The following is a 20,236-nucleotide window of genomic DNA, read 5'->3' as shown; positions in this document are numbered from 1 at the left end:
TGAGAAGGCAGGAGCCAAGAGTTTTCCGTCCATTTCCTGACCTTCCCACCGTGCAAGAAAGAGACAAAACACAAAATATAGACTGAACCCCCAAATCATATTAGATTTATGTCATCAGTTGGAGCTTCGCATTCTGCCGCTCAACCAAAATTCAATGGCTATTACAGCACTTGTCAAAGCTATGGCAGTAGTACACTTTGAGATCTCTGGATCTTTTCAATACACAGTAGGAGAACGTATTGGCTTGTCACAAGCAACTTTCAGTTACAGGAATTTCTGACTGTGATGATGAGCCACAGGAACAGTTTTATCCATTTTTCCTATGCATGTGGAAACAAACAACAATAAAAAGACAGAATTGTATGCATTGGGTGGCATGTCACATGTTATTGGTGTGTGTGTAAGCTTTCCTGAATCCAAACATGATTCATTTGTGCTATGCAACAGCGGCATATAACAGCAAATGGCACAATGTGAAAATATGAGGGACTGGCTTGTTGGTAAGTAATATTTTAAAATGTGTAAAAGCAACTTTTAAAATTATTTTTTAAACATTATAATGTGAATTGTAAATTTTACAAAATACATATTTTATCTTTTTCAGGAGACTTCTGCATACCCCAAAAGTCTATGATTTTTAGCACCTATCAGAAATCCAACAACACCAAGAGAAGTTGCTTCAAGGAGGCCATGGCAAAACTAGGAGGCCTGTGAAGCGGCTTTTGGGCTCCTGAAAACAAGATTGTGTTGTCTGCATAAGTCTGGTGGACCCCTCATCCACTCACCTGATAAGGTGTGCCACATAACAATGTTATGTTCTATGCTGCTCAAAACTACAATGAGGTCCAGTGTGATGTTGATGAACTGAAAAGTGAAGATGACAGTGGTGAGGAAGAAAGAAATGATCCAAGACAAAATGTAAGAAAGCCTTCTCATGAGGGTGAGTAGTAGTAAATATAACTAAATACATTTTGCTTATTATTTCTAGACAGATGAAATACAATTGTAGGAGATCATTAAGGTGGGAGTTTCCTACTATGTACACTGATGGTGGTTATATATGGTGATGTTTTTGTGTTTCTGTAGGTGTATGTTTCTTACCTAGAAGAGTGGCATACTTTGGATTAGCAAGCTGTATCTTGCATAATTGTTAGATAAGAAGGGGACCACTGTAATTTTGAAAATGGATGTCCCTTGATGTGTACATTTTATTTGTAAGTGTAAAATCATATATTGAAACAGATCATAAACATTTATGTCATAGGTAGCATCACAGTGTCATCTTGTTTGGCACAAACAAATCAGTGGTGAATCTTGGATTGGGTAAGTTACATGACTTGTGATGTACAGATGTGAACGACAAACAGCTTGTGTCCATTTGTGGTACTTTGTATTCTGTTTCCCTAAAAATGTAACTTACTAGTGCAAACATTGCATTGTGTGTTTTCATTAATGGCTAATACAAATGTATTGGTCCGTACATATGTAATATTATGCACATGGTGTGTACAGGAACATTTTCAAAACAATTATGTATTGTCAAATATAATGAACACAAGAGTGTGTGCTTTTTAAATGCACACAATATACTTTACCACTCAATAAAAGCAATGCATTTTTTAATTTATCGTGAGCTCTTAACCTTCGATGTAAAAGAGAATACTTTTTTCATGAAAAATAAAAGTGATAGTGTAATTATTATGCGGACAAACAGGTGTTTGAAATATTATGTGTGTAAATTGTCATACTCATTGCCTTTTTAAAATGTTACCTATGGCCCAACAATATAAGGAATTGTAGGTTACATTTCCTATTAACTAGCACACACGGTTGTCTTACAATGTTAATGTGTACATTCATATTTTACATTTATCACAATAAGGGGCATATTTATACTCTGTTTGCGCCGAATGTGCGGAAAAAAGTTTGACGCACAATCGGCGCAAACCCTGACCCATATTTATACTTTGACGTCCGAATCCGCGGGTGTCAAAATTCCACCATGTGCGTCATTTTTTGGAAGGGGGAACCAGCCTTGCGTTAATTATATGCAAGGTAGGCTTTCCCTTCCAAAAAATGACTTTAAGGCCTGTGCCCCATATTTATACTCTTACGTAATTTTGACGCACAGGAGGGGGTGGGCCTTAAAAAATGACGCACAGCCTGATGGGCGCCGTTTTTTAATGCCTGGGTCAGGGCAGGCGTTAAGGGACCTGTGGGCTCGGAAGGAGCCCAGAGGTGCCCTCCCTTGCCCCCAGGGACACCCCCTGCCACCCTTGCCCACCCCAGGAGGTCACCCAAGGATGGAGGGACCCATCCCAGGGAAGGAAAGGTAAGTTTGGGTAAGTATTTTTTTCTGAATTTTTTTGTGGCATAGGGGGGCCTGATTTGGGCCCCCCTACATGCCACTATGCCCAATGACCATGCCCAGGGGACATAAGTCCCCTGGGCATGGCCATTGGGCAAGGGGGCATGACTCCTGTCTTTGCTAAGACAGGAGTCATGTCAATGGAGGTTGGGTGTAAAAAAAAAAGGCGCAAATCCGGTTTGAGGCCTGAATTTTGCCTCATACCTGACTTGCCCCATTTTTTGACGCACAACCCCCATTTTCCCATCCGCCGGCGCTGCCTGGTGTGAGTCATTTATTTTTACGCACACCAGTCCGCAGCGCCGGCTAACGTCATTCCATAAATAAGGCGCCCGCATGGTGCGTTGGAATGGCGTTAGCCGGCGGTAAAAATTTTGACGCACAACTGCGTTGGCGCAGTTTTGCGTCAAAAAGTATAAATATGGGCCTAAATGTGTTACTTCAATATGTCATTTCCAACTCAGGAAAAAAACACACATTTTTTTCAATCTATTCACCAATACTTTTTAATTGTCTTAAATAATACAAGTAAAACGCGATAATGACATTTCCAGAAGAACAAACTATAATGAATTGACTAATTACAAACACAGACTTAACCATTATGATGGATTTGAAATATGAGCGTAAAGACAGTTATTTGGAGTCCTTGCCCAAAATACATATGTTCATCTCAAGGCAGATGTGTAGTAAAAATTGTCTCAAGAGTGAATGCAGGTCCTCAAAGGAGGAAACTGGTCTTGTGCCTTTTGGTAGTAGTGGTGGTGTTGGAATCCTCTCACATTAGTCTAGCCAAACACATCCCTCTTGAGGGGGACTGATGTATTCAAAAGTGCAGCGTTTGAGGTCTTGACATGTGACTCCAGAGGTTGCAGGGCATCCCTTTCTGTGGATGGGCCTGGTAGAGTGTTGGCTGATATAGAAGGTCCACAGAAAGGAGTAGGAAACTCCCTCAACACTCCAAAAATATCCTTAATCCCATCCTGTAACATCCGGGAAAGGGAGCAGAAATTAACTTTTTGCCTCCCCATTAGGTCATTGTGCTCCCTCTCCTACTGGTGTTGCTCCTCCAGGAGCTGATTGTTTTCTTTGAGGAGCCCTATGACCTGGCCCATCTGATCTTCGTGTCTGGAGGCTGCTCAGTGATATTGTGGCCCATAGTTTTATGAAAACTATGGGTATCAGTGGTCTCATTCAGCTGTCCAAATAATTCCATATCCCTACCCTCACTACCCTGTGGCCTTTGAACAGTGTGCAGTTACTGGATCTAGCTTAATTGAAAATGTTGATGTTGACAGTACATAACCCAGGACTGGGTTGCACACTACATTGGTAGTAATAGGTATTGGGGCACAAGGGGCTATGGCAACTATAGACTGAGGCAGAGGGGCAGGCACTACATTAGTAGTTGTTGTAATATTAGGCTCACCATAGCTGCATGCTGCAACACACCTGATGGACCAGGCTGTTACTTATCTGAATCTGGACCAGGAGGAGTTGTGTCTCAGCTGAAGGCTTCTGTAGGAGTAGAAGTGGTGGTGGGGTATTTGGTGATGGAACCTCAGCTCTGGTTGATGGTCCTACAGTGCAATAAACAATAATGATTAGTAATTCTCATATAACATTTTTAATTCTACTTTTTCTCTTTTAATGATTAAAAAACCTCTTATTCTTAGTGATGTAAAAATGCTACTTTTTGCCTCCCTAAGGGAGACTAAGCAACATAATATGTTAGGCCTTACATATACTCTTCTATAGTGTGACTGAGATGAGATATTAAAGCACACACATCACATATATCATCAGGTTAGATGCAAAGTATTGCTATGATGTCCCACTTGTAAGTTATTACACAAACGTGGCAATGCTGTAACTTGGCATGTTCAGGTTCTCAGACATCCACGTTTGTCATTCACATTTTGGCATAGGAAAATACATAGGGGGTCATTCTGACCCTGGCGGTCACCGACCGCCAGGGCCAACGACCGCGGAAGCACCGCCAACAGGCTGGCGGTGCTTCCTGGGCAATTCTGACCGCGGCGGTAAAGCCGCGGTCAGAAAAGGGGAACCGGCGGTTTCCCGGCGGTTTACCCCTGGCCCAGGGAATCCAAGCAGCCGCCATGGGGATTCTGACCCCCTTCCCGCCATCCTGTTCCTGGCGGTTTTTACCGCCAGGAACAGGATGGCGGGAACGGGTGTCGTGGGGGCCCTGGGGGCCCCTGCACTGCCCATGCCACTGGCATGGGCAGTGCAGGGGCCTCCTAACAGGGCCCCACAAAGATTTTCAGTGTCTGCTTTGCAGACACTGAAAATCGCGACGGGTGCCACTGCACCCGTCGCACCCCTGCAAATCCGCCGGCTCCATTCGGAGCCGGCTTCCTCTTTGCAGGGGCTTTCCCGCTGGGCCGGCGGGCGATCTTTTGGAGATCGCCCGCCGGCCCAGTGGGAAAGTTAGAATGACCACCGCGGTCATTTGACCGCAGTGCGGTCTTTTGGCGGTCTCCGCCCGGCGGGCAGTGCCCGCCGCCCGCCGGGGTCGGAATGACCCCCATAATATTGATTTATTATCTGATTGACATTAAGATTGACTTGAATAAGCTACAGACAACATGAGAATGCAGCTGTAAGTGTGTAAACCTATAGACCCCATTGAGCACAGAGTACATTGATTTACAATGGAAGTGTGAGATAACATGCAAATGTAACTCACCTTTCTGTATAAAGATTTTGTAAAGTTGATACATAGATTCATAAATGACTATGGCGCTTATCTAGATATGTTAAAAATGCAACTTATAATATGATGAAACTGTCACATAATATGCATAAACACTACATAAAATGATGCATGATGGTAGATATTGTCATTGACCACTAACAATGTTGAATTAGTTGGGGACTGAAGTTAATGCTGAATAAAGATATTAAACAACAGTCTTATAACAAAATGCAGACAACTGCTCAAATTATTGACCAAAACCATACTGAGAGACTGACATTGTGGTATATGCACTATAATATAGGTGATGACAAACAACACACAAACATAATGGTTAATTATTTGCAGAGAGCACATGTAAATAGTGACATCTATATGGGTCCCCAAATTATATTCTGAGGAAGAAAAAATGAACACACTTGATTGTTAATAAAGCTACTTTCCACAAATAAGTAAAACATTGATTACTTTGTTTAGGTCCACATCCTCCTTTAAAACAATTTCACAAAAAAGTAAACATTAACATCTTGTATGAGTATGCAGTGATTGTAACTACCAGTCTTCGATACACCAGCAATTCCTGCAATACATTTGAAGGGTAGGATTCCACACACCTTCTCCTCCCAGGGCAAGTGGTTCATGGTCCTGGGAGAACCACCACCAGTGTGGTGGCACTGTAGATGGGTTATGGAGGACAGGGAGAGTACTCTCTACTGCAAATCATTCCAGCACTTCCTGATTTCCTCCTATAAGTGCCTGTTGTTAGATACAGCATTCACTCTTGTGACAAGTCTCTCCCTCATTTGCCATTTCTGGCTTACATTGGTACTTTGAACAAGGGCTCCAAACAAGTGTGGCTCTACTCTAGTTATCTCATCCATCTTGACTGTTAATTATTTGCCTATAAATCTGTGGTTCCTTCATCCACACATGGTGCAGATAGCAAAATGTAATAACGAAATAACAAGAAAAGTAGGTGATTATTAAACAAAGAACCAAGATGTAGTACAAGGCAACAAAAACACCCTATGTCTTTCTGCTTCAAAATGGTAAATGCTCAGAGCGGTCGATGAGCTTGGTAACTACTGTATGGGAGGCCTTTCAGGTCACCATCAGCGCTCAACGAATCACCCAACAAGGAAGCATTTTGTGTGCACTCCGGGACCTTCTAGAGCAATTAGATGGAGAAATAAAACCTTTAGAACAACAAGTGACCACTGGGCAGGATCATGTTATACTGGACCAATTTAGATTGAAGCTAAGTGTAATGAAGTACCCGCTAAAGAGTGCCTCTTTAGAGGTAAATACACAGTCGCAAGAGGAGATGGAGAACAGCCCAGGAAAATCTTTTGCAGCCATGATTAAGTGACGTTGGGCCAAAAGCAGTGTACTTGAAATACAAGATGTGCAGGAGAGCAGGCACCTTGACGCAGAGTATGTCCTTAAAGTATTTACAACATTTTTTTAGATTTAGATTTTTTGGATTCTTTAGGGTATTTGGTCAGCCTCTGTTGTTTCTCTACTTGTACCATTTGGTTTTGAGACTAATTTTTGTTATCTTAGCATTGTTAATATAGGAAAATAAACATTTTAATTGATGTCAAAGGTGTGGTTATTTGTGACCAAATGAATCATGATGCGTTCTTTGCTGACTCTCTAATGATTTGTCTTACTTAATTGATGTGGGATTTATGTGCTTCTTAGGGTATGATTATCTTAAATGAGTCCAAAGGTTATCAGCCTTGAGGACGCGTCTGCTTATAAGTTACTATAACTAAACAGATAAGCCTCGGCATGCTCACAGTTTTTGTAGCAGAGTTTGATGGTTATGTCTCTTTAAGAGCATATCCTGTGTAATGGATTTTGATTAGAGATTTGGAATTTCAATGATGAAAAATGGAGAGAAGATGTGTCCCTAAATGCCCAAGGTGACTTGGAGTTTGCCTACGTTTGTTGGGAGTGTTCTCAGCATTCTATTGAGAGAGAAAATGAAGTAGACTATGTACTTCCACAACTTTTGCAAATTGCAGGTGAATTGAGTTGTTTGTGAGGATTTAGGGAGTTTGTGTACTGCAAGTGATGTTGTAGAAGGAGTTTGCATACTCTGTAGTGTGAGAGTAGAGAAGTCGGAAAAATTCATATATATGTGGCGCTTTGTGCTAAAAAACTGTCCATGTGGTTGTTGTTTTATGGGCCCTGCAAGGTCTAAGACTCCGGAGTATATTGAAAAGTGTAAGAGACACTTGTTTTTTGTTGTAATCTGTCAGTTCAGTAGGTCGATCAGGCATGGTCGACAAGTCAGAGTGTGAGTCTAAGTGAGTGAAATAACTTTTCGACTGACATTTGGCAAGTCCTATGTGCACTAGGACAGACCTGTTGATCAGATTGAGAGTAAAATTTGTGGGTCAAATTTTGCTTGCGAATTTGGGGCACTGAGAAAGAAAGAATAGCTACTAGAGCGAAAGCCGTCAGTGAAAAATCTGTAAGGTCCCTGAAGCGATTATGATTTCCTCCACTTATAGCAAACAGAAAGATTTGTTTTATTGGTTTTGCTGAAGTGCTCGCCATAATTTTGCATTAGTTGAGTGTGAATCTGAGTTTAGGAGGACAAGCCGAAAGACTTTGTCAGTCGCTGTGTATAAGTGTGACATCATTTGATCTGCGTTGGGTTATGTTGGTTAGTGAGAAGGGTCGCACACGGATTGGTGGACAATCGTGAAGCATAATTGGTTGAGAAGGTAGATGAAGAGGATTGTGGGATTAAAAGTAATTTCCTGATTATCAATTTTTGAAATACATTTGTGAAAATGAAGTTTTTCAAAGCTCTAAAAAGTGCACTAAGAGGAGATGAATATATTCCTGCTGGGGTAGGAGAAGTTTGCCAGCCAGAAGGCACTCCGCCATATATCGCAATTGAGGAGAAAGGTACTTGAGCATGCCTTTGGTTAAAACATTGGTGCAAAATCACAGAAAAGGAAGGGAGTCCAGTTTCCCCCTGCAAATTGAACCTTTAATTTGAGAATTCTAGAAAATGTGAGACAAGTAATGTATGGTTTAAAACCTCTGCCGAAACCAGCTCAGTTTGAAGCATTAGTGATCTGGGAGCTAGTAGCTAGACAACAAGAAGTGTTGAAAAATGAGAAGAACAGAAAAAACACTACCGGAAGCTAGGTGGGATAATGAGCAGAGACATTGGAGATTAGATAACCTACAGGGAGTTAGAATGTTTCCTGCAATTTTGCAGGACAGTGAGAATGAAGCAAAGAAGGTTTCTAGAAAATCAAACAGGAGCTCATCTGAGGATGGAGAGCAGAAATCAAAGCAGAGACCGGGAACATTTTAACTCCCGATGAAGAGTCAGACAATGATGGGTTTATTTTACAGTTATTGAAAAATCGTCCACCACCATATGTGGCATGTGGCATAAGCAAACGGTCCAAGCACTAGTGTGAATCCCACTGCACCGACACTGGTTAACATGTCACAGAGTTCTATACAGAGTAATCTTAACATGACCGAGAGTTCTGTACAGGTTAATCCTAACATGACACAGAGCTCAGTACAGACTAGTCCTCATTTAGTGCAGGTACATATGCAGAGCAATTTTAACCTGCTTACTGCGTCTGCAGTACAAAATCAGATGCCTCAGCTGAATATTCCTAGGATTTACCCAGATGTGCCTAGTGTGGATGCAGCAACAAATTTAACCATACCAATGCCAACAGGACAGGTTTATCAGAAACTAATGTTGATTCAGCCAGAGCCAGCTTCGCTGTTACTGTCTCATGCAACCACAAGTCCTTCCTAAATACACTCCTGTAACAGGGACACAAACACATATCTCTGTATTGATGAGTCAGAATACAGGAGTGATGCCTTAAAATGCAAGACGCTATGTCTGTACCTGTCACTATTGGTCCAGTGATACCATTGTTTGCTCAAGGAAACAATGGCACCAATGGTCAGGAAGTCCTGAGTCAGAGTCGAGTGGGAGGAGGACTTTATGATAATGATAATATTAGAATAGTTTCTCCAAGGGGACAGACTTTTGATGGAACAGGGTCATTATTAGATTTGAGTCCTTTCAGAGCTCCTCTGAATGCTGAAGACCACTTCTTGGTCCCAACTTGAAGATAATGACACCCCAACTTAGGAACTTGACTGTACAACATTTTACCAGGCACTCAGCCTAATAACATTTCACTATAAGGTTTGACAGCTCAGCAACTGACGAATGGTTAGATAAGCTGAACAGTTCACAAGGTGCATCTAATGGAAAGGAATAATTGAACTATACTAGGCTTTCAATGGAAGCAGGTGAACTTGTTGAAGGTACTATGGGTGTAAATTGGTTTGAGTCCTATACCAAAGCAGAATTAAGGTTTGAAAAATAAGTTACAAGTTAGATATTGAGATAAAAGACTTCAAACACATACGATCTGCATGAATGAAAACACACCTTTAAGAATTGCTTGACAGTGTTCAAATGTGGAGAGCATTAGAAAAATGGGAAGGCAGATGAGTGAGGAAAAGAGATAAGCCGAAAAAAGGTCCTGATAATTCTCCTGCAGAAGTACCACAGAATAAGGAAGCAGTGAAAGATCTACCAATGAGAGAGAGTCCAGGAGGGAATTTCGTACATGTTCCCTGTAGCAGAAGTGCCATTTTGTCAATCACAAATAATTACCCTAGGCTGAGGGAGAAACCTGTAGAATGGTATCACCAGACAGATAGGTTTGTGAAACTTGCAAAATGCTTGTGGGAAAATTTAAATACTCTTTTAGAGATAATGTTTCCAGCAGACGTATGGATTGAATACAAAAGGAGCGTAGATTGGCCAACAAGGGAGCCGCCGAGAGATCCAGGAACAGATGCACTGTCTCCTGAAGTAATGAAATATTACTATAAAGTGATTGGATTTTTTAAAACGAGAATTACGCCCAATAACATTGATTGGCAGGGCATAGATAGGACAGCTCAGGAAGCAAAAGAGTCAATTCATGCATACTATGAGAGATTGTTGCAGGCATTTAAGCATTACAGTGGTAGTAAAACAATCAAGCCAAAAGATATGATTCATTTGTGTTCAGATTTGTTGAAGGACTGAGACCAGAAATTAGTCACATGATTAAGAGCCATTTGATTTGCTGTCAAGCACAGCTGATTGGTGAAGTGTTGCAGTATGCGAAATACTGTGGTGATGAGATTGTATTGAAACAAAGAAAGTTTGAAGGAGAAGGCGATGGTGATGCAGATCAAGGCTGTACAGACAGGGATTCAGGGAAGTTTTCAGCCTCAGCAGCAGCTGATTAGCAGCATGTTTCAAAATAAAGGCAGAGGTAGAGGACGTGGTGGAATGGAAAGTGTAAATCATGGTCCTGATTTGCATACAGTGGTTGTGTATGGTGAAGCACAAGGGATAAAAAGGATGTTACCATGTCACACTTGCAGAGGCCTCGGGAATTGGAAACGGGAGTGTCCAATGATAAATCAGGGAGGTGTTGTTCAGCAAGCAAATTATGTCAATTCTTTCCAGAACGCATGAGGGCCAAGAATTAGAGGTCCAAATCCAAATTTTCAGAATAATGTGAACCCGATGCAAGGTTTCCAGCCATGCAACCCACACACCCTTTGCAGGTAAAAGTATCCCAGTTACAGCAGATGCAATCTCAGGTGCAAATGGTGCCTCAACAACAAATTCAAATACCTCAAGCCCCTATGGACCAGCAGCAGGTGGTGCTTCCTCAGATGGTCACAGGTCAAAGATTGAACCAGAGTAATAATACTGTACACCAATACCCTTTACACAGCGAGAATGGAATAAATGATGAATGGGTGAATGAGAGTTCGGAGGTGGAAGAATGTGTGTTAGCTGCTTGATTAGAATTAGAACAGAAAGGTCCTTATGTTAAAGGAAAGGTGAATGGTCATAAAGTCTCATTATTGGTTGACACTGGAGCCACAATCTCTACAGGGAGAACTGCAGAAGTTCCAGACCTTAGCTTATCAGGGAAGACAGTTCAGATTGTAGGAGTTGCAAACCAATACTTGAAGAACCCAATTATAGATCCAGTTAGGGTTAAAATTGGCAATTTTTAAGTATTGCACAAATTTGTAGTCTGTGATTCAAGTCATGTGTCCTTACTAGGACGAGATATATTGTGAAAAACTAAATGATTGGCTTTGAAATACAAACAAACATTGAAGATGAGAAAGACCCATTACTTACTGTTAACAATGAGTCAGTGACCAAAGAATTTCTATTGATCAGTTTCAATGAGCCAGTGAATGAGGACATTCTTTTGATTTGTTTCTCTCCAGTTTCTCCTGTGAAAGATCTTCCTTAGGATTTACAGAAATCTGTTGTGTCAAAGGTGCGGGATCTTTCAGAAAAAGACATTAGTTTAATAAAAGGGGTTGAGCCAGTGAGAGTATCAGTTAAACCTAATACATTTTTCTCTCAGACTCCACAATACCACATGCCAAAAGATGCAATTAAAAGTGTGAAACTCAATAATAGCAGAGTTTGTGGAGAAAGGAATTTTAAAAGAAGTGTTGAGCAGCCCATGTAATTCACCAATAATGGGACTGCGCAAGCCTTGTGGGAAAATTCGAGTTGCTCAGGATTTGAGAAAAATAAATGACTTTGTGGTCAAATATTTCCCGGTAGTGCCAAATCCAACTGTGATTATGTTTCTGATCCCATGTGATGCTGAGTGGTTTACTGTAGTGGACCTTTATCAGGCATTCTTTTCCATGCCTCTTCATGAGGACAACACAGATATCTCTTCTGTTTTAAATTCTTAAACAGTGTCTACTGTTGGTGTAGAATCCCACAAGGGTTCTCAGAGTCACCATTCATTTTCAATCAGATCTTGAAAAATAATTTAAAATCATTAGTGATACCTTATCAGTCAACATTGGTGCAGTATATTAACGATCTACTGATCATGTCCGAAAAAGGGAGAATGAAGTAAATTTGATACAATTGCAGTGTTGAACTTTTTGGGAGACAATAGTCATAAAGTGTCCCCAGTTAAATTGCAGTATTGTCAGAAAGAAGTGAAATATTTGGGTCATTTGATTGAGAAGAGAATCAGGAAAATCTCAAGGGTGAGGGTTGCGACCATATTGCAGATGCCAGCCCCAACTACCCAGAATGATGTGAGGATGTTGTTGGGAATGGTGAGCTACTATCGCCAATGGATCCCGAATTTTTCAGTCATTTTGAAGCCTTTACAGAAACTTGCTCATAAGGATGTTTCCGATATTTTAGTTCTAGATCAGGACTGTATGAAAGCTTTTACCGATTTGAAAGACAGCTTGTGCCAAGCTCCAGCTTTGGGTATGACTGACTACACAAAACAATTTCTGTTGTTTTGTCATGAATGTGATGCATGTTCTTTGTCTGTCTTGACTCAACCTCATGGCAGTGTGAATCGCCCAGTGGCATATTTTTCAGCCACTTTGGACCTGGTTGCAGAAGCCTTACCAGGTTGTTTGCAATCCATTGCAGCAGGTAAGCAGAGTCTCACTCAGGGTGAGAGCATTGTGATGGGTTATCACTTCACTATCATGATTCCCCATTCTATTGAAGTCTTGGTCACTAGGTCAAAAACACAATACTTGACCAGTGCCAGACTTACTAGGTATGAGACCGCAATCCTGGGATCACCTAATGTGACAATTAAGAGATGTAGAGTGCTTAATTCAGCTACTTTACTTCCAAATGAGAATGTTAACATTGATAAAATGAATGACATTGAGCATGATTGCCTAGAAATTACTGAGCTGTGCACAAAACCAAGAACCAATATTAGAGATACTTGTTTGGAAGAAAATGACCAAATGTTCCTTGTTGATGGTTCCTCTCTGAGAGATAATATGGGCGCATCAAGAGCAGGATACACAGTATGTACCATATCTGGCATACTGGAAGCTTCATGGCTTCAAGGACTGTTTTCTGCACAAGTGGCAGAATTAGTGTCTCTTACTAGAGCATGCCATATTTCAACCTATCTGAGAGTTGCCATTTACACAGATTGCCAATATGGATTCAGCATTGTGTGTGATTTTTGGCCAGTTGTGGGCACAAAGAGGGTTTCTGAACTCATATGTCTCACCAGTAAAAAACAGTGAAAGAATACATGAACTGTTACAAGCGATTTAGTTGCCCGAGAGAGTTGCTGTGGCGAAATGCAGTGCACATCAGAGATCACAGGATTACGTGCCATTGGGAAATGAATATGCGGATCAAGTCACAGGTTTTTGCACCTTGAACAGTATATCTTTCAAAGATAAGTGGGAATTGTTACCTGAGAATGATGAGATCTATGCAAATTATGCAATGCATATTATTGACACATTAGAAGATTTAATTGGCAAAAACTGAAATGCATGCAAAGAGTTGATGATGTTTGGGTATCTAGTGAAGGGAAAGTGGTGCTGCCTAATAGCCTTTTGATACTGTCATGGTCAGACTCAAGTGGGAAGGGATGTGATGTTCAGAACTTTCAAACAGTTCTGGTTTAATCACAAATTTGGACAGGTTGCCAAAGCAATTTGCCACAGGTGCATCATCTGTCAGCAGATGAACATGGGAAGAGGAAGAGTGGTCAACATGGGCCATATTGGCATGGCTGAAGGGCCATTTAACACAATGCAAATAGATTTAATTGAGACGCCTGTGTGTGGAGGATTAAAGTATGTGCTGGTGACTGTGTGCATTTTTAGTCACTGGATGAGGATTATCCCAAACAAAGAAATTATAGTTTTACAGTAGCAAAGTTACTGCTTGAAGAACGAATTCCACGTTTTAGTTTTCCGGTCTATTTAGAATCAGATAAGGGAAGCCACTTCAGCAATGAAGTGATCAAATTGCTATGTTCAGCCTCAAACATTGAGCAGAAATTGCACTGTAGTTACTGCCCTGAAGCCTCAGGACTTGTAGAACAGATGAATTTGAAATTGAGAATGACGAAAATGTGTGCATCCACAAATCTGAAATGGCCTGATGCATTACCACTAGTTTTGATGTCAATGAGAAGTACACTTGACAAGAAGACAGGGTTGTCACCTCATGAAATCCTCATGGGAAGAGCCATGAGATTGGCAGCTGTTCCTACAAATACTCTTGTGAACATTACAGATGATTTGGTATCGGACTTCTGCAAAGGTCTGGCTGATGTGGCTTGCTCTTTCTCTCATCATGTAGAGGCTACCACATTGCAACCATCTCAAGAACAAGGATACAATCTGAGAGCAGGTGACTGGGTTGTGTGACCCAAACACATGTGAGAAAATTGTGTTTGGAGCCTCGGAGGAAAGGTCCTTACCAGGTGGTATTAGTCACTACCACGGCTGTGATGTGTTCAGGACATCCGAACTGGATTCACGCCAGCCACACTCGGAAAGTACCAAATTCTACAAAGCAAGAAGAAGAGTTGTTGAGAGTACCAAAAATGTCTGGAAAAACTCCAGGCTTGGAGAAGAGAGGAACCGAACTGGAAACAATGCCTAAGCACTCTTCAACTGACTCGCACATTCCTATGAGAGACAAACTGGGAGAGATACAGGTGATGAAAATGATCCAACTTCAACTGGAAGAATAGGAAAGCATGATCAGAGGAGGGCTTTCCCAGAAGCAGACAATCTTCAAAGACGACAGAAGAAACGACTGACCCCAGCGGGAAAGGAATTGAGGCAGATCAAAGCTAAAAAGATTTGACTGCTCCTGAACCGGTTGTGGGAACGTCAAAGGAAGGGAACTCGTGTCCAATACTGAAAAGAGTTCTGATAGGAAAATCATTGAAATGTGACAAGTGGCCAGAATCATGGTCAAAGATAAAGAAGATAAACTCAGTACCTCCAATTCAGGAAGAAATTGACACCACCAGAAAAGAAGATGGCCAGAATCATGGTCAAAGATAAAGAAGATAAACTCAGTACCTCCAATTCAGGAAGAAATTGACACCACCAGAAAAGAAGATCTGAGTAATGGTGAATTAAGTGCAGAATGAAAGTTGAAAAGAAAGAGAATTGTAAATCGAAGATACTCAGGTCCTGATTGGGCATATGTAACTACCAACAATGAATGGCAAGAAGAATATTTGAGTTTTCGTTTTGATTGAGACATTCCAGGTAAATATTTTGGCACATGTAGAGAACTGATGAACTGAACTGTTGAGAAACCACAAATTAAGAAAGTGCAAAGGAAGAAACTGTTGAAAATTTTACCTGAAAGAGACTTTGGTAACCTGATTTTGACAAGCTTCTAAACTGATTTTTGACAAAAGATCCTAAAAGTAAGGATGAGTGCTGTAAATAATTGCTGAAGGAGATTGAAGATTGTTTTGATTTTGCTGCATAGCTATACATTTATTTGCTTTTACTTTCTGATTCTATACAAATCATGAACAACATTAACCAGCAGGGTAGAAAGAATAGATGCTGTAAAAACATAGGTATTGGTTTTGGGATCGTATATGTGAGAATATGCCTGATATTGTTTGTGTGTGTAACTGTTCTCGATAATGGTGAAACCAACCATACCACAGCTGTAGAGACAACTACTGCGCTTTCAGAACTAGATAGGTTTAGGTTAGATGAAAATATCTGCACAGAGACGACACACAGGGAGAACTTTCTTCTAATGTTTTCTATCACTTATTGCATGAGTATGTTGACACAATGGATGCGAGAGAGTGTTATGTTTGTACACACATTCCAGCCTCTGTTGAGGAGAAAGTGACATATCGTAGTTTGCCTTTAACCTATGGCATAAGCTGTAGTCTTTCACTAACAAGGTTTTATAACCAGTAGTACATCCAATATTTCTACTCTAACTATAATATAGTGTTTTCTTTTATTCCTATAATTATCTGAGTAAGGTAGCTAAAGAAAATAACGTAGAAATATTGAGAGGTTTCATTGAGCCTACATTAACATTCAGGACAGCATACGTGCACCGGAACAATCTGACATGCTTACTTACACCAGTAGAAAATAGTTTTTTTAGATCACACAGAAGATGGGAGAAGAGCATTAAAGGCAAAAATGGATAAGGAAATAGTTTTGTGAAAACCTGGGAATGACTATGCATTTACGGTGATCACTAACCAAGGGAGATTAGCCTTAGATGCGCTAAATGTAGGTAAGCTTTGTATGTATAGGCCACAGTCTAATATGGATAGAATATTTGTGGGAATGAGTGAATGCAGACATGTGTTTGTGTTTCAGAATAAATGGGCATTTATTTTGAATGGTCAAGATCCAGCAGTGCCTGGAATCTATTACATCTGAGGGACAAATGCATATTACCGTCTTCCTAGAGGATGGTATGGCACATGTTATTTGGGAATAGTAGTCCTGAAAATGTACCAACTTGATGACTTGAATATATTTCCTGAAATGGCTGAATTACAAGACAAGAGACAAAAGCGAGAATCAGTTTCCTGCATTGTTGGAATCATATTTGGAGCAGTAATTTCTTCAGTGGGAGTTGTTCTGAATTCTATTAAAATTTGACAGTTGTCTCCTGTTGTGGAGAACATGCTGACAGGTTTTTCAGGAGCCACTGTCCTCATAGAAACTGAATTGGCTGCGGTAAGAGCTATGACTCTTCAGAACAACCTTCCATTAGATATTGTAAACATCAGGAAAGTGCGCGCTCTACGGGCGAAGTAATGCAATAAACCAACTCTGATGAAATGTAATAATTCATGCATTATGTGTTAATGCAGTATGTTAACCTTTTGCATTGCAGAGATTCATGTTGAAACATCATTAATGCTGTTTGCAATGTATTGCTCATTTTCAAGGCTTTGCTGCAGTATTACAGGGTGTGGTTAGGGTGTGGTCCCTATTTTAAGCCTTTCTAGAATTCCTTCCTGCAGCCTTGCTGGGTGTGGCACGTGGGCGGGGCCTGGGTCTATTTAAGGGACCCAGCCCAGCTCCACGTGCTCACTATTCAGAGGTCTTGGTGCAGAGCAACAGCATTTTCCTGAGCTCCTGTTCTGAAGGCCTACCTAGGATTTCCAGGCCCTGTCTTCATTTCCTTAGGCGATGTTCAAGCAGGGCGGTAAGGCGGAGGTCTGGTTAGGCCCCAGACTCTGTTTTCAGAAATACTCGAGTTTTGGGCCTTTTGGTCACATCGCGTGTGCGATGGTTTTCTTGGCATTTAACCCTCACAGTTCGGATCGGCAGTGTGTGTGATCGTATTTTGCCATTTAAACCTTGATGGTTGAAATGGCAACAGAGTGCACAATTCATTCTTGGCATTTAACCCTCACAGTTCGGATCGGCAGTGTGCACGATCGTATTTTGGCATTTAAACCTTGATGGTTGAATTGGCAACAGTGTGCACAATTCATGCTTGGCATTTAACTTTCACAGTTCAGATCGGCAGTGTGCGCGATCATATCTTGGCATTTAAACCTTGATGGTTGAATCGGCAACAGTGTGCACGATTCATTCTTGGCATTTAACTTTCACAGTTTGGATCAGCAGTGTGCGCGATCGTATCCTGGCATTAAAACCTTGATGTTCGAATTGGCAACAAAGTGCGCAATTCATTTCTGGCATTTAACTCTTGTAGTACAGATCGGCAGAGCGCACGATCATTTCATGTCATTTAACTCTAGCAGTAGAGATCGGCAGAGTGCGCAATCATTTCATGACATTTGAATCTTGATGTACGAATCGGCAACAGTGTGCGTGATTCATTCTTGGCATTTAATTCTTGCAGTACAGATCGGCAGAGTGCGTGATCATGACATTAGAATCTTGAGGTATGAATTAGCAACAGAGTGTTATTCAATGTTCATGGTATTCTTGAAGCCTAGATTCAACAGAGTGTTATTCAATGTTCATGATATTCTTGAAACCCAGATTCAACAGAGTGTTATTCAATGTTCATGGTATTCTTGAAACCCAGATCCAACAGAGTGTTATTCAATGTTCATGGTATGTTTTGAAACCCAGATTCAACAGAGTATTTTTCAATGTTCATGGTATTCTTGAAACCCAGATCCAACAGAGTGTTATTCAATGTTCATGGTATTCTTGAAACCCAGATCCAACAGAGTGTTATTCAATGTTCATGGTATTTTTTGAAACCCTGATTCAACAGAGTGTTATTCAATGTTCATGGTATTCTTGAAACCCAGATTCAACAGAGTGTTATTCAATGATCCTAGCATTCTTGAAACCCAGATTCCACAGAGTGTTCTTCAATGTTCATGGTATTCTTAAAACCCAGATTCAACAGAGTGTTATTTAATGTTCATAGTATTCTTGAATCCCAGATTCAGCAGAGTGTTATTCAATGTTCAGAACATAAGATGTTATTCTAAAAACGCTCACATGGAAGTTTGCATAATCCTTCTTTATTTTCCAGATACCCAGAGCTAATAGGTCATGTTATAGAGAAGCTCTTGATCATTCATGTTATCAGTATTTAAATATTAGGAACAAAGTTTATGAAAGTCAATGTGCATAATCTTGTTATTGTGTTCTTAACTCTTCCTTCCCCGCTGTTCCCAACCTAAAACCCCATCTGCCGCTTGGCCATTCTTTAACTCTGTGCTATAACAGCAAGTAGAGTTTGGAGCTGCCAGGAGGTGGACATATTGGGAACAGGCGCAAGCTCCGAGGATCCGGTCTCCCTGACAGATATCCTCTTAGCGAAGGAGGGCTGAGTTTGTAAATTGCTAGGTCCACGTCATTGTTGTTCATATATTCCGGACAACAGTAAAGCAGTTAGAGGCTTGATTAACAACATAACCAGAGATAAAACTGAATTAAAAGAACTAACAGAATCTACTGTTTGGGGAAAAAGCTGGCAAAAGATTTGCTTCTGTGGGAAATTGGCTTAGCAACCTGGGAAAGGGAATACTAATAAAAATAATACAAGGGATTTCAATTATTGTGATTTGGGGAATGTGTAAATTGTATAATGTGATTAAAAAGAATAGTTTGAAAAAGAATAAGAGGAGCGTGGAAATTAGTATGGAAAACTTATTTAGGGAAAATTCAAGGGGAAATAGGAGAAATAAAAATGTGCAACAGATAAAATTCTAGAAAATTGTATAGCGAAAGAAATACATTTATTTGAGTTGTAAGTGGGATGACATATATAGTCATCAGAGGAGGGATTGTGCGCGCTGAAATTAATGTTAAATAATTTTTACATATATTCCTATATTTGACTTAACATATAAGATGTAATTAGCATAGAAAATAAAGTGTGATTCATAATTTGCCTACTTGAATGGCCATCATGGTGTACTGGGTTGTTAACTAATAATGTATAAGTATGAATTAAGAGTTTATATATGTTTGAAAAAGCATTACTCTGTCAAACTTGCAGTTAAATATTATGAATTTTGCTTAAGCTAACTGAAACCCCTCAAGTTTTAACAAGGCCATGGTCAAATTTGGCTTCTGCCAAAGCATTGCAAATTGGTATGTTAGTGGAATGTTCTCATGTCCACTGTATAGCAAGTTCTTTGTCTGAATATTAAACTTGTTCAGAGCTCGTATTAACTAAATGTATTTCTTTCAAGGAAATGTTGTATAACCTGAGAAAGTTTCTACATTATTGTAACTGTTGATTTGAAGCATATTTGGGAATGGAGAAGAACAAAGAACTCTCTGATAATGAACGGAAGGTTCCACAAGATGATTCATATTGTATCAACTGGATGTACGCAAATGGAGAAGAACGGATGTCTGTCTGGCATATTTTTTTGCTATGTGGTAAATCTGTAATTGGACTATCTTCATTGCGAGATGTTTCTCACCAATGAACGACATGGGACAGTTTTGACTTAACCATCCTGCACTTGGAGTATGGGGCAATTTGTCATATTGCGATTGCCATTGCCACTTTTTGCAATTGACCCTGTTCTGATATCACTTTGACTCTTGCTAGCCTGTCTACTGACATACTGCTACTTTATTATTTTCCGATATTACTCTGTCTGTTCACTGCTGAACTAATGATTTGATGGTTCAGAGAAGGTATTGTCCAAATACTGAACCGTTCCCTTTACCTGCCTCTTGTCCTGATGCTGATGTCCTCCTGAAGAAGTTGAAGCTGATTTGCTGATCCTTAAGGATAGGCAATATGAATAAACTGTGCATTGCTG

The sequence above is a fragment of the Pleurodeles waltl genome, chromosome 2_2 (assembly GCF_031143425.1).
Source record: "Pleurodeles waltl isolate 20211129_DDA chromosome 2_2, aPleWal1.hap1.20221129, whole genome shotgun sequence".
NCBI classification, from domain to species: domain Eukaryota; kingdom Metazoa; phylum Chordata; class Amphibia; order Caudata; family Salamandridae; genus Pleurodeles; species Pleurodeles waltl.
Note: the sequence above shows the minus strand (reverse complement) of the source record.